The sequence below is a fragment of the Phalaenopsis equestris genome, unplaced genomic scaffold (genome assembly GCF_001263595.1).
Source record: "Phalaenopsis equestris unplaced genomic scaffold, ASM126359v1 Scaffold001201, whole genome shotgun sequence".
NCBI classification, from domain to species: Eukaryota; Viridiplantae; Streptophyta; class Magnoliopsida; order Asparagales; family Orchidaceae; genus Phalaenopsis; species Phalaenopsis equestris.
In genome coordinates, this window is record NW_018165640.1 from 1 (window position 1) to 14,736 (window position 14,736).

General features: G+C 36.1%; 1 protein-coding gene across 2 annotated transcripts in view; it reads right to left on the reverse strand.

Annotated features, from left to right (window-relative positions):
• Positions 1-6,635: 6,635 nt before the first annotated feature.
• Positions 6,636-14,736, reverse strand: part of LOC110033504 (alpha-1,6-mannosyl-glycoprotein 2-beta-N-acetylglucosaminyltransferase) — a 10,502-nt gene continuing 2,401 nt past the window's right edge. Inside the window, exons 2-3 of one of the 2 annotated variants that reach the window (XM_020737507.1) lie at positions 7,145-7,265; positions 6,636-6,870 (exon numbers count right to left, since the gene is read on the reverse strand). The gene's annotated coding sequence lies outside the window, so the exon portion shown is untranslated. Of the gene's footprint in view, positions 6,871-7,028; positions 7,266-14,736 lie in introns of those variants that run through there. The other variant, XM_020737506.1, reaches the window with a different exon arrangement.

Consider the following 14,736-nt stretch of genomic DNA (forward strand, 5'->3'; position numbering starts at 1 on the left):
GAATGTAAGCCCTAATAAATAAAATTGGCAGGATGAAACACCTAAATATTTCTCCTCAAAATTGAAGCCAAACCATAGGATAGATTGTGAAGTCCTCGAGGTTCTCCTTTGGATGCATGATATCCCCTAGTTCTTCCTCCTTTGGATTCCAAAAACAAAATGCTCCAAATCTGAGCCAATCCCATTTCACACCTCTTTGTTCGATATCTTTGAAAAGTCTTATCCTTTGACCTCCTTGAAGATAATATTTCTTGATTTTTATCGAGAGTTTTCTTAGATGACTTCGGTCATTTAAGATGAAATTAACTATAGGGGATTTCCCTTATAGAAAGCTTTTCTCGAACCCAGCTTATTATAAACCATATTTAATTCTTCATATTAAATAAGGGAAATTATGGGCAAATAAAACAGTTATCGTAGACCAAACGAACGTCATATATTTCTTAATTTATTTGATCGAGCCTCATCCTCAAGTCTTGTGTCAATCCTTCGGGATATATACAAGATTTGATGTACAATGCTCTTTCATCTAAACTACGAAAAATATGGGGTCAGTTTGATTTCATATTTTTCTAAACATTAAAATGTCCTTACGAAGCGGGCGACGAGATTTTGATTCCGGTGACCGACAGCTCCTTACGGACAACTTCTCAACCAAAATAGTGTCGACACATAGTTAAAAGGAAGTTCATACAACAGTAATAAACAAACAACACTTATCTGAAACTCTTTCTCAAATCAAATTTCTTGTAGCATCTCTTAGGAAATGTAGGAAGAAGAAATCTCTCACTTCTCCTCCTCCCCAACTCTTTTTAGAGAAGAATTCACCCTTAAACTTACCACAAAAACTCAAAACTTTAAAAAAAATAACTAACTAATGGTGTAGAATGGTGTTGAATGATGTAAAGTGGCAAGGGGTCAAAGAGATGCAAAGCGGGCGATGGATGGCTAAAAGGAGCGGTTTTTCTGATCAATGTTGGCTCTTAATAGAGCCCAGGGTCGGTTCTCCAATAGGTGCATCTAAAAACTCTTAAAAAATCGTCCAAATTCATCGAATCTTATAGAGACAGGGTCTACACTGACACTGGCGTCATCGGCGCTAGAGGCCATTTAATTAAATATGTCTTCTCTTTCAAACGACGTCTTCGGCCTCCAGTCTGATGTCGTCAGTGCTGAACAATTCTTCGAAATCTCCATTTTGACTCCAAATTTCATCATTTTTGCTTCCTTATTGCTCCAAATCCTAAAAATTAACGACCTGCAATAAAACATAAAAAATACCTTCCATTAAAGTGCAATATCACTAAAATGAGTATAAAATATGGGTCAAAAAATTCATATATTTATGGTGTATCACCTCATTAGAGACCCAGATATTGATAGTAATATTGATATTATGACCGTCGACGAAATTTTGCTGCAGTAAATCGACTTCTCCCTGCGTCATCCAGGATCTTGTTCACAAAGACTGACCTAAAATTTTACGGAGAATAGTGCGTAGCCATCGAGTGGAGCATGAAAACATAGAATCGAAAGAATGAAAAGAAGAGAAAAAGCAAATGGAAGCATGATCTCGCCTGGCCTATGCCCTTTATATATATAGAGAAAAAAAATAAGATCAACTGTCACACATGGGAAAAAATGGAATTTAATTCCATAATAAGTTAACAATGGGATCACATCGACACATAAAATAAAATTAAAAAAATAATTTTATTTAACAAAAGACTTTAAAGTGATAGTAACAATTGAAAATTAGTCTGAGATAAAATATTTTACAAAGGGACAAGTCAATGCTCTAGACAAGACATACCTCAACATAAGCATCCTCCAATACAAGAATTCCCATACATACTTAAAATGACTACGTATATCCGACTCGACTTGAGCTTGTAACATCACTGATCTCTCTCAAATGTACGACAACTCCCAATGACGACTCACCACCACCTCCTCCATCCTCTCTACCTTCTCAACACGAGATGAAAGCTCGTGCAATTCCTCATCTGCTAGATTCCAATCGATCAAGTAAATGAATTCTCTATTTTGTTGAAACGATGGGTAAGTAACCTAGGGACGTCCTGAGTCAATCGACTACTTCCACTCTTCCTTCAAGAGGAACATTAGGGCGATCAAATTCGACATCTTCACTCAAGAGTAGGTTGCCTTCGCCTTTCGCTTAGTTAATTTCTCACCTATGTCGAGCAAAGACAGACTGCCATCTAGTATTAACAAAGCTGGATCATCTGCACCAAGGAACATCAAAAAATAAAAATAACTTCAGGATCAAATCACAAAAACAAAACTGACGCCCGTCTTGCTCAGGAATCAATTCCATTTAGATATTGTGTTTGATGTGGCACCCTTACCAATAGGTGCCAATGAATGTCGTGGGAGGTCTCTAGAAGCCATTTGAGCAACCGAGCAACCAAAGGGTCTTGTGCTACTGAAGAAGGTTCGGACTGATGGTCAAGTCGACCAGCTAAACATTCCTCCTCATAATCTCAAAAAAAGAATCAAGATCCGGTAGTGCGAGTGCAACCACTCTCTTCTTCACAAAAACTTTCTTCTTCCTCTCACCTTCTGGGGGCTGCCTTTCGATTTCTCAAAAGCAAAGTGAAACTTGTCTTTGTTGGAGACATCAACACAGGTTTTTGACGGGTTATCCATTACAATGCCCAACTGTTTAAAACAAGTCGATTAAAATGATAAAACACTATTCCTCCTCATAATCTCAAAAAAAGAATCAAGATCTGGTAGTGCGAGTGCAACCACTCTCTTCTTCACAAAAACTTTCTTCTTCCTCTCACCTTCTGGGGGCTGCCTTTCGATTTCTCAAAGGCAAAGTGAATGTTGTCTTTGTTGGAGACATCACCATAGGTTTTCGATGGGTTATCCATTACAATGGCCAACTGTCTAAAACAAGTCGATTAAAATGATAGAAGACAGTGAGAAAATAAGGAATGGAAAAGTGTCCTTCACAAAAACTTTCTTCTTCCTCTCACCTTCTAGGGGCTGCCTTTCGATTTCTCAAAGGCAAAGTGAATCTTTTTTTTGTTGGAGACATCACCACAGGTTTTTGACGGGTTATCCATTACAATGCCCAACTGTCTAAAACAAGTCGATTATAATGATAGAAGACACTGAGCAAATAAGGAATGAAAAAGTGTCCCATCGTGCTCTATTTATAAGAATCAAAGGATGAGTAAATCAAGATAGTTTTATTATTTAATCATTAATTACAAATTGAGATTGATTTATTTTTTCATTAAATTTTTTTTATACTTATCATAGTGTCGATTTTAAAAGATAATCACAAAACTAAAATTGATACAAAAAATGTGTCAGCAATGATCTTAAAGAGATCCAATGGTAGAGAAGGGTACAATGTAGGCTGGCCCACTACCAAAAGATTTTAAGCCCCATGTGACTGATCGATCAAAACCATACATGACAAGCAAACAAAGTCAAAAGTGACTGAGTTACGAGGCAGACAAGAAGACGACTGGATAATCTGAGTCTGAACTATTCAGCCAGAAACAAGAACAAAAGAATGTGTGTCAACCACCACATGAATGCCCAGAAGCTCCTCATCAAGGATCAAGGATCCACAAGCAGACAATATTGGTATGCCATCCCATAGTGACCAAACTCAACCAAGTGAGTTGATCCTTGGTATGCCAACCCATAGTGACCAAACTCAACCAAGTGAGTTGATCCCTTTGATCCGAAGTCAATTGAACTTAGTCGGCCGAGCCAAAAAATAGTTGAATGACAAATCTATACACGAAAAGTACCAAAAATATTCAAAAACATGCCCCTTTTAAATGAGGGTAAGAATATAATATCTTCATTATAATCTTTCCTCTATAAATAGAAAAATTATTTTATGAATCAGACAACATATTATTATTCTCTCTATCTCTCTTTCTTTCTATTTCACAGATTATTATTCTCTCTATCTCTCTTTCTTTCTATTTCTCTCTCCTTTTTTTTATACTCTATTTCTTGGGTGGCATGGTATAATTAAGACAATCTATATTTTTTAACTAGTTTGCGTATAAAATGATTTGAATATTAAGCCTATATTTTCAAAATTGACACAATCAAATTATTGCTTGTTGAAGCTTTGGTTGTGGTTTTCATGGTGATGAGTGAGTAATGAAATACTTAGTCTAATGAATAATATGTCAGCATTTCGGTAAAAACAAAAGGGTTTCTTGAGTTGAAATTTTTTAGCTGCCTTATTATTCAACAATAAAAAGTAATATGATACATTAAAGGTGTCAATTTGGGTCAACGGATAAGGTTCGGGTCCGACCAGAATAGGTTCAACCCGGCCGGAATCCCAAACCGACCCAAAATTTTGTGCATATTCAGTTCATATTTTGGTGTTCGGGTTCAACACCAGATTAATAAAAGAGTCGAATTCTCTGACCTGAACCCAACTCAAAAAATATTTGGGTCAACCTTAACCCAAATTTTTTTACTTAAGTTCGAGCCCTGTTAGAATGTCGGGTCAATTTCTGACGCCCCTACAATACAGTGCACTCTCTTTATAGTCTACAATAATGATTGACATACAAACGTATTTTTTATTCTATTAATAGGAGATCTACATACCTACCACTTAATTCCTACGTATTAACATATCAAACATCTAAACTTCAATTTGTAACACCCAAACTATACCGAAAATATAAGATTCAGGTGGTAGTAAATAAAAATTAAAATTTGGACGATTGATATGTTAATACATAGAAATTGGGTGGTACGTATGAAATGACCTCTTTATAATTTCCACCCAAATTTTTCTCCAAGGAATATTACAATGTTTATGATAATGGTTCTTCGTCACTCTGTAGCTTTTCTAACTCTGTAATTCTAATTAAAAGTTGTTTGGAAATTTATTACGTACCACACAAATCGTATGTTCTTTTATATCTAACACCAAAAGTTTGATTTTGACATTTATCACATGGTGTCAAAAGCCTCTAGATGAAAAAGGTGTATTTCACCTTTAAAAAGATAGTGATTGTGCTAATTTTTATGTAATGTTAAAGATTCGAATGGTATGCATTTAAATATAAAAGTTTAGGTGTTAGATTTGTAAATAAATATAAATTGTGTGGTACATATGTAAATGTCCCATTATTGTTCAGGCGAAAGCAAAAAAGAGTGAATTGAGGCAATGCCAGAAAGCAATTCTGGGGATTGAAGTTATATAAACACGCTAATAAAGGTGTGTTAAAACAGTTCACAGCGGCTTCTGCCAACTTTCAGTGAGAAACTTCAATGTTCGCAGCAGAAGTAGCAATGGAATTGCTGCAAAGTTGATATAGAAAGAACCAAGAATTCTAAGAAACAAACAGTAACATTGCTGATAAGGATCTTCAGTCGTCAAATTCATATGCTGTAACTATAATGTTGATGACATGAATTTTATAGTAAATTGTATTTGATTTCTTGAATAATTTGTCATTAAAGTCAGCATTACGTTAAATTTATGAGTTTCCAAAACCTGTATGCAAATAACTGTAAGATGAGCTCTACTCTGCTCTTCTGTGCCCAGAATATATACAACACATGCCATGATATTGCATAAATAGCAGAATATGTAGAAATGGAGATGATAATAGGCAAATAAACTAACATTAGATTATTATATCAGCCATCTTATCCCATTTCACGTTTAGCTTAACTAAATAATTCCAATTTACCTCCCTTAAGAACCTAACTTGAAATCTTTACAATTTCATAATTTTGATTATTCATATTATGCTCCTATGATGCATAATCATGTCTACTAAATATTTTGAGGTTATACTCTTAACCTAAAATCACGTTACAATTACGTAAGAATATTTTTCGTCTCTACAAACTATATTTGTGATTTAATAGCTCCATTTTTTAAATTATTTTAATAGTTTTTATTTCTTAAATTAACTATTGAACCATGTAATAAAGGAAAGTTAAGCAGGGAGAAAATAAAGACTAGATGGGCTATTATTGTGCCCCATTATGAACTGTGCTTAATTCTAATCCTTAAATTCAAAAATCACAACTGATATATTATCCTCTTTTTTCAAATAATTTATAATATTTTAAAATACAATTACAATAGTATTTACAAAGTATATCTTTTTGAATTATTAATATATTTTACATTTCATGTTAAAAGCATGGCATAAACTTCATATTTGTGCTTAAAGCAATAGATTTGTTATTTTTCATATCAATTTAATACTAGAGGTTGGTAATATTATGTTTCATATATAATCATGATCTGCAAAAAAGAAAAGTTAATACATTAAAAATTTTTGTGGTTTTATGTTAATGAGATGCAAGTGATTATTCAATGAAATGTTAGTCCATAAGATAACTACAATGATATATTTCAGTGATATGTTAATGTGAAGGGTGACACAAAAAACATGTACCAAATTCGAAGACAATTCTAAGCCCAAGAAACAGCAAGTGATTATTCAATGAAATGTTAATCAGGATGACAATGAAATGTTAATGTGAAGTGTGACAAATCTAAGCCAAGAAACAGCAAGCTGATACATCATATTGGAACTGATGGAAAGGAAATCAAATATAGATAACAACACTAACTAATTTTACATTGGAAGGATAGAAAAGCAACTAAATCAAATCAAATATATCAGTTGTTCTCAGGGCAACGCAAAGGGCTCAAATTGGACAGGTAAATCACGCTGACATTATTCAAGTAACAAATTCGAGAAAAGAAAGGGAAACACTGCCGTATAACAATGGCAATTCGTTGTACATTTGACTAACATCAGGTTATTCATCAGTCTCAAATGCATCCCAATTGTCTAGCCATATGTGATTCTCCCATGCTTGCTGTTACATTCTCCAAAATAAAAAATTACATACGAATGAGTTTCATGCACCAAAAATGCACTCCAAGGATGTGTTATGCAACTCCAACGCAACAAAATTAAAAAAGGATACCAATAGTTTGGGTGGATTATAGGGGGATCAATGTTTTTTTTTTTTTTTGCTTCTCACAATTTCTTCTATGTATGGCTTTACATTAGTATTGCATTTATTCCAACATAAAGTGATAAAATAAGATACTGATCAAATGCATACAATTAAAATTGTAGAGTTTCACCTAAGAATATCTCCTTAATTTCATCCTCCGCAAATATTTTTGAATGCATCATAAGAAAAATGCATAGAACTATGTGGTTTACAAAAACTCTCGCTTATCCAGGCAATAAGAAGGCTGCAACCTGCACGTAAAGAAAAATTGGAAAAAAAACATTAAAAAGTTAACCAACCAGGAAGAAGGCAATTTAGCTTATGCGAAAATAAATAACAACCTACGGGCATTAAAGAAGCTACAAAATACTGAATTTCTGCATAAAAGGAAATAGAACTACTTGATCCAAAATTTGTTTGGTAGACACACCATCAAGACAACAATATTAAGGATTGGGTAGAGAAAGAACAAGAGAGTACAATGACAGTCAGAGAATGAGGCAAGGCTAGTATTCTTACTCGTATTATGCCCTTTGTCTTATGGCTCGTGATATCCTCTTGTACAACTAACCCCCATTTATACAAGATAGAGTACAATGATCACATGCAGAAAATAATATTAAAATAAAGGCAAATGGTGACGTCCAATAGGCCTATCTTACAGCTCATGTGGAGCTATAATGCCACTTGCAGCTTAAATGATCATATAATGCCCTCACTAATTAAGCAATTGGACAAGTCGATGCCGGACACATTTTGGCTGAATTAGTTGGGAATATGGTATGAACTGACCATTGGGCAAGTTTATGGTGCCTAAAATTGACTTTGCTTGAAGCTGCCGTCGAATTGGCCTGTGCTGGATAGCCAAAAATAGGGTCTGAGCTATTCATTAAGTAAACTCTTAATTAGGCCATCAATGAATTTCTGGGTTATTCAACTAGGTTGTGTGCTGATGAGCTGTCAAGGCCACTTCCCCAGACTATGGTAAGTTGAGTCGTGGGCTGGCCCATATATTAGCGGGTCCAAGTCGACCTATCACCAATTGGCTTGCAGAGTAACTTAAAATTAGTGAATCCGACTGAACCTATCAAATTTTTGTGCATGCATATCTAATCTCCATACTCTCTCACTTCTTCATAAGCCAGTTGCCACAATAATAATAGAATTAAATTTATTAGATTTTATTTAATAATCATGTAGTTCTTGGAATTATGGATGAGTAGACATCTCTTTTTCTTTAGATTCTTCGTTTTCCTATATAAACAGGAGTCCTGAGGAAAAAATGGTTCAGCTTGGTTTATTTTTCTAGAAAATCATCTCTACCAAATGCTTTCTTTTTCTGAAAAATCATGAAAATTATAGACGACAAGCTCGTCATGATGGATGAAAACATAACAGCTGAGATGTTTCACAAGATATGGTGAACCAAAGGATCTCCTAAGTGGGGGAAGAGGGAGAAAGCGAGAATTGGAGGCAAGGCGGTGTCAACGCTCAAGTGGAAGCATAGGTGAACCCTCCCCCATTGGCTCCATAACCTACTAACAGTGAGATTAAGAGCCTACGCAAGCTTTCTGGTGCAAAATTTCATGCACACAAAAGAAGACTCGATCACATAGGAAATAAAGAATGAGTAAGTATCGTGCTACAAGGGTTGACATGGCAAGAACCAAAACTTAATTAATGGATTGTAATCCGAAAAACTGAATCGGGGCGAATCAATAATCAAAACTAAATACGAATAAAAAAAGACTAGCAATGAAAGCAATGGTTCACCGGAATTGAAATCAAGACAAAAGAGTTATAGGGATTGGATTTCACATTTGTAGGTTAAAGATAGTTGATAATATATACAAGGAATGTGGTTGGTTAAACGATACTATAGTCCGATCAAATATGCTGCTACTTGCTCTCGCAAGCCTATGACTTTTTAAACGATACTATAGTCCGAATATGCTGCTACTTGCTCTCGCAAGCCTATGACTTTTACTTTCTCTAGCATAACCTACCAACCACTTGGTGATAGATTTAATGTGAAAAAAGTTGTCAATGCTCTTCCGGTCTCAGCAAAAACCACACGTGTTTGCTGGAGTTATATCTAATCAATGCTCCATCCACCCACCTCTCGAAATCGAACAAGTCACCATGCTATTAATAGATATCCACACAATTAATAATTTGTATCTACTATAGCAAAATATGTCGTAGAAAGGTAATAAGAAAAAAACAACAACACATACTTTGTATTAACATCAACTAGGCAAAAGAAAAACACATACAACATTTAACCACTTCAAAGGGATATTAGTTCATATCTAAGAGAAGAAAACACAATTGAAATTGCTTAAACATGGTTGCAACAAAATAATAGCAAATAAAGTTATTAAAAACTCAGGTAGATGGGTAAGGTGAGCTTCTCATCAATCATCATCCTTCCCTAACTCTACCTCTTAGAAAACCACATGGCTTCTCCTTAATTTTCCCTAGAAAAAACACAAGGAAAATATCCTCCAAACTTTGCTTAGGGCTGCCAAAAAGTCCCCTAATTCATTCTAAATCCTCCCTTAAATGAGGAGACTGCAATCTCCTTCAAGAAAGGCAAGGCATCGGGTAAAATTTACTCAAAATTTTGTAAGGTGGTCCAGTGGTGTCTAAGTGTCAAACTCTAGGTTTGAACTACAGAATCAGGCATCTGGGCACCATGCTCTATGTTTTGATCCATCCAGTGGTGTCTAAGTGTCAAGCTCTAGGTTTGAACTACAGAATCGGGCATCTGGGCACCATGCTCTATGTTTTGATCCATCAAGTTGGCACTTGGGCACTTGTAGATGGTGCCTGGGCGCCTAGCACTCGATTTGGTGTCTGCTAATGGGTGCTTGGGCTAAGCACTAAAGCACTCGACGAAGAATTAAGGCACCTAAAGTGGGGCCTAGGCATCTACCAGGCTCCTAGATATCATTTTGCTTTCCTTCATTTCAAATCAACTTCAAACCTACTGAATCAGGTGAAAGTGACACTTTAGGCATAGTCCCTTTCAAACATTTTCTTCGCACACCTGCAAATTTAATATTTAATTAATCAATACGATAATATTCTAAAATAGTGTATAAATCAATGTAAATTAATGGATTAAATGTGGGTTAATTATGCATATATTTTACGTTTATCATTTTCCTTTCCTGCGGATAACCTTGCAAATCCAAATGATAAGTACTGAAGTTTCAATCTTATGAAGATACAACTATTATTAGAAATGGAAAAAATTTGAAAAAATGATAATTTTTCACATTGCAGTTTTCAAAATATGAAGTTTTGTTGAAAAGCCATCCGAAGATCAATCTGCTTATCTAGATGTCATTGCGGAGACAAGGACAGTAGAAGATCCCCGAGTTCTTTGCTCTTTGTTAGACTGAGGCTACATCCTCGCAGGAGTAGTTGAGAGGGATACTTCATGAGACTTCTTGCAAGCGAGCAATTTTGATAAAATGCATTCACATGGGTTTAATAAAGACAGATGGCCTCTCACCCAGATCATGGTTGCTAGTGGGATAAGGATTCCACCAAGTTTATAAAGGCCTAGAGTGGAGAGGATGGTGACCTCTGTCGAAGTATTAAGTGCGCAAAAAGCCTTGGCGGTGACCTCACGCTCTCTTGTAGAAGCGATGATCATGTCCTTGAGGCAAATAGTGGAAGGCCTGTCTGCCAAAGTTTGCACGGTAAGGTCAGTTGTAGAGGCAGATGGATGCAACTTCTTGGTCAGCTAGGTAAACTGCGAACTTCTCTTGGGAAGGTAGTGGGAGCCCTAGGTTGATGAATACGCCTCACTGAAGCTTCAAATAGTGGTTAGTCAGAGTCTGGGCACAACTTGATCTAATCAGTTCTTGGCTGATAGTGAGTTCATTTTGAAGAGTCTATTGCAAAGTGGGTAAATTCCTGGTGAAGTCACCTCTAACCCGGGATTCCAATTCTTTTCAAGGATTTTATTTCTTTTTTTTAAAATGTCGAGTCCAATCCCTAGTGTTTTATGCATTTAACATAAGAAAAGGAAATGGAGCTGTCATTTCATTTAATCATGCATATTTCTTTTATATGTTGCGTATGAAATATGCATTATTTAATATGACTAAAATGTGTTTGTAATGATGGGGAGAATTTTCAAAAATGCGAACCGTATCATCTAAATTCTAATTAAAGATTTTTTTTAAGAGAAACATCAATAAGGTCGAGAATGTAACCTTGATTATCTCATATCTCTTCCTTTCTATAAATAAATAGACTTCATTGTTATTCAAACATTTCCCTTGGCCTTCAATTCCTCAAGCTTCCTTCATCTTTAATCGATTGAATCTTCCTTCTTTTCTCCCATGGCTTCCTTTCCGAAGTGCACAGACTAATTCCTCCATAGTGGGATGGCTAGTTCCACCAGGATGTCAAGGATAAAATTAAATGCCCTGCAATCAAATATATTTTCGATGATAGACATGTCATCAGAGAGAGTGAATATCCCAAAATCATCTATGATGATGAATTGCATTGCTATAAAGACACATTTAGCCTAGGTTCGCAATTTCCTCTCTGCCATCAGTTGGAGGAGACATTGAATGTCTAGCGCATGTTGTTTGAAAAGGTGATGTCAAACTCCTTCATGAACGTCACGATTGTGGTCCGCTATGTGAGAAAGGAAAAAATATTGTAGTCGTTGAGCCTCTTCCACCGCCTATTCATGGTGAAGGCATACAAAGACGGCTTTATCATGTTCTCCTCTTACAAGATCCATATGGTAAGATTGGAAAACAAGATTAGAGCATAGAAGCTCTACTATTATTTTGCCAAATGCAAGGGCAGATGCCCAATCTTTTCCCAGCCCTTGAAGTTCCTCAAGGAAAAGTTGTGGGTCCCCAATTGAACGGCGTCAATTCAAGCAGAAGATCTTCGACAAGATAGACATGCTAGAGTTTTGGGTATGAAGCTACATTGACTATGGTTTTCTCCATAAGATATTGACTTGTAAGTGTGTTCGTTATTTGTGTTGATTATACAACATTTGCCGAATTCACATAAGATTACCTTTTGACTTTTTGCCTTGTTTTATTGTCGATCTTCTTGCAAAAAGGGCCCTTGTTAGACAAGATGGTTGTAGTATATATGGAGAAGGAAGGAGGAGAGGAGTCTAAGGAAGTCCCGAAGGTAACTCCTAATTGTCCCATCCCATTCCCAAGCAATGAAACTCCTAATTGTCCCATCCCATTCCCAAGCAATGAAGAAGTTCCCGCTATCTGTTGTTGTACGGGTTGCCATTAGCTGCCAGGTCGACATCAATGAAGGTTGTTAGAGGTTTTGCTTGAGTTGGCGCCAAAAAAAATGAATAACCTAGACTACCCCGATTAACTGCTAAGACTAATTATCATTGCCCTATCAGAAAATTTTCCATCTCTTATAGTATTCATCTCAACGAATATGAAATCCTTTAGTTCCTCAACTCTAGTCAGTTCCCCCACCTGATTTCGGAGGTGGGAACATTGTGTCATGGCCATGGTCAAAGGGTAAGCACAATACTTCTTTCGGTCACGCAAGTGACAGCTGACTCTCACTAGCTCTAGTTTTTTAAAAGCTTAGCTAGTTTGACAGCGATGCCTCGTACGAGATCACAGGCGAGTCAAAAATGATGACATGCAACTTAGGGCTCATAACGTCAAGCTTCATCATGACGGATACACTTTTCACAATGGCGAGCTAACATTTAATCAGGGAAATATCTCATTAGTTTTCTCTCCATGGAGCGGGCTTCTTCTCTCCTCTATGGATTGGAGATTTCTTTTGGATTCCAGTACCTTTCAGTATGCATGGAAGTGGAAGCAATGCTTCGTTGTTGTCCTTCTCTATGATGAAAAAACTTTTAGCGAGCTCCAACAACTCGCCTAAAGCTCTCAGTTGTTGAAGACTAAGAGTATGCCTTAAAGGGCCTTCTTGGAGGCCATTGGGCCAAAGTTATGTGAGCGACAACTAACATGAGATATTTGACTTCCAGCAGCTCTCAATTGAAAAAAGGCAATAAAACTACTCAGGGACTCATCAAGTTCTGTCGCATCCTTATTAATTCTTGGAGATTTTTTAGTGACTTTGGGGCTTCCACAAAACTCCGTCAGAAATATTTAATTGAACTCAAAGAAAAAGGTGATAACTATTAAAGGGAAAGATAGTGAATCATCTCAAGATAGATTTTTTAGAGTCGTAAAGAATAATGACACTTTAGTGCATCATTAGTATTAAACAAGGAGACTATTGATTCTAATGAGGTAATGTGATCTAAAGGGTCTATCTTTCCTCGATATGATTCCAATGAATGAATATTGAACTTCGTGGGAAGCTTCACATCCGCAATCTATTTAGAGAAAATGTTATATAATAGAAGCTTTCACTTCGCTCAGTCTTCCCAACTCCAATATGAGGTCGATGCCAGTTGCCTAGTTAGTAAGTCTCATCATCTTCATCTCCCTCTACTGAAGTAGAAGGCAATGATCTAGGGAGTTTGAGTTGTCTCCTTAATGCAGAGTAAGAGGATCTAGTGGGTAAATCCATTCAGAGGGCTACCCTAAGAAGTGCTCCATAGCGTCTTGTATAATTCTAGCCACTTTGTTCTAGAATTCAAGAAACTGTGTGATTTATTCTATGGTGTTGTCCATGTTCATGGAATGTTCTTTGCCACTATATTCAACTTCTTGAAATGCTCCTCATGTTTGTGGCATATCCAAACCTACTGCACCTAAAAGAATGTTTGATCTAAATTTGTTCAGCAGGCATACCACCAAGATAAGAGAGACAGGAATTGGGGTGAAGAATGAAAGTGAACATCGAAGTGAGTATGAGATTGAGGCTAAGCTCACATTATTGTTTGTAATGTCCCTTACCCTTTTATGCATTTGACCCATATTTATATATGATGAGGTATAATTATTATATGAAAGAAAAGAATACAACAACAACAGCAAGAAAGTCTTAATCCCACTACGTGGGTTCGCTACATGAATCCTTTTTCTTCATTGCATTCTATTTAGTGTCATATTTTCATTAAGTTCTAAGAAATTAAGATCATTGTTTATACAATAAGACCAAGTCTTCCTAGGTCTACCTCCAGCTTGCTTAACATAAGTTGAATCTAAACCATCTACTCTCATAATCGAATCATCAGATGGTCGACTTTTAATGTGACCAAACCATCTAAGACGACTCTCTCTAATTTTGTTCGTCACTAAAGCTACACCAACCCTATCACTGATAAGAAAAAAAAGAATATTATAATAAAAAAATATGATGATATCCAATACCAATGCATATCTTGCGATGCATTTGAAGCCCGTAATGTGAATTGACTTATGTCGAATAGTAATAAATGGGATTTGAGCTATTAATTGGATAACCCCTCAATCTTTCCATCAATGAGTTTTTGTACCATTCCACTAGTTTATGAGTTGTCTTGGGCCCGAAATCTGCAAGTTAGTTGGTATGGCTCAATCTGTCACAAATTGACCCACAAACTAACTTCATGGGTTGACTAATTGGACTTAACCTATCAAATTTTTGTGTGTAATAGAACAATTCATTGAATCAAAATGATTGCACAGCATGATTTTCCATTGGCTCTAGATTAAGAAAAAGTAAAGTATGCTTTTGCAAATGCACTAACTAGAGCTTCATGTAATGGTGAGCCATTCCTTTAAAATTCTC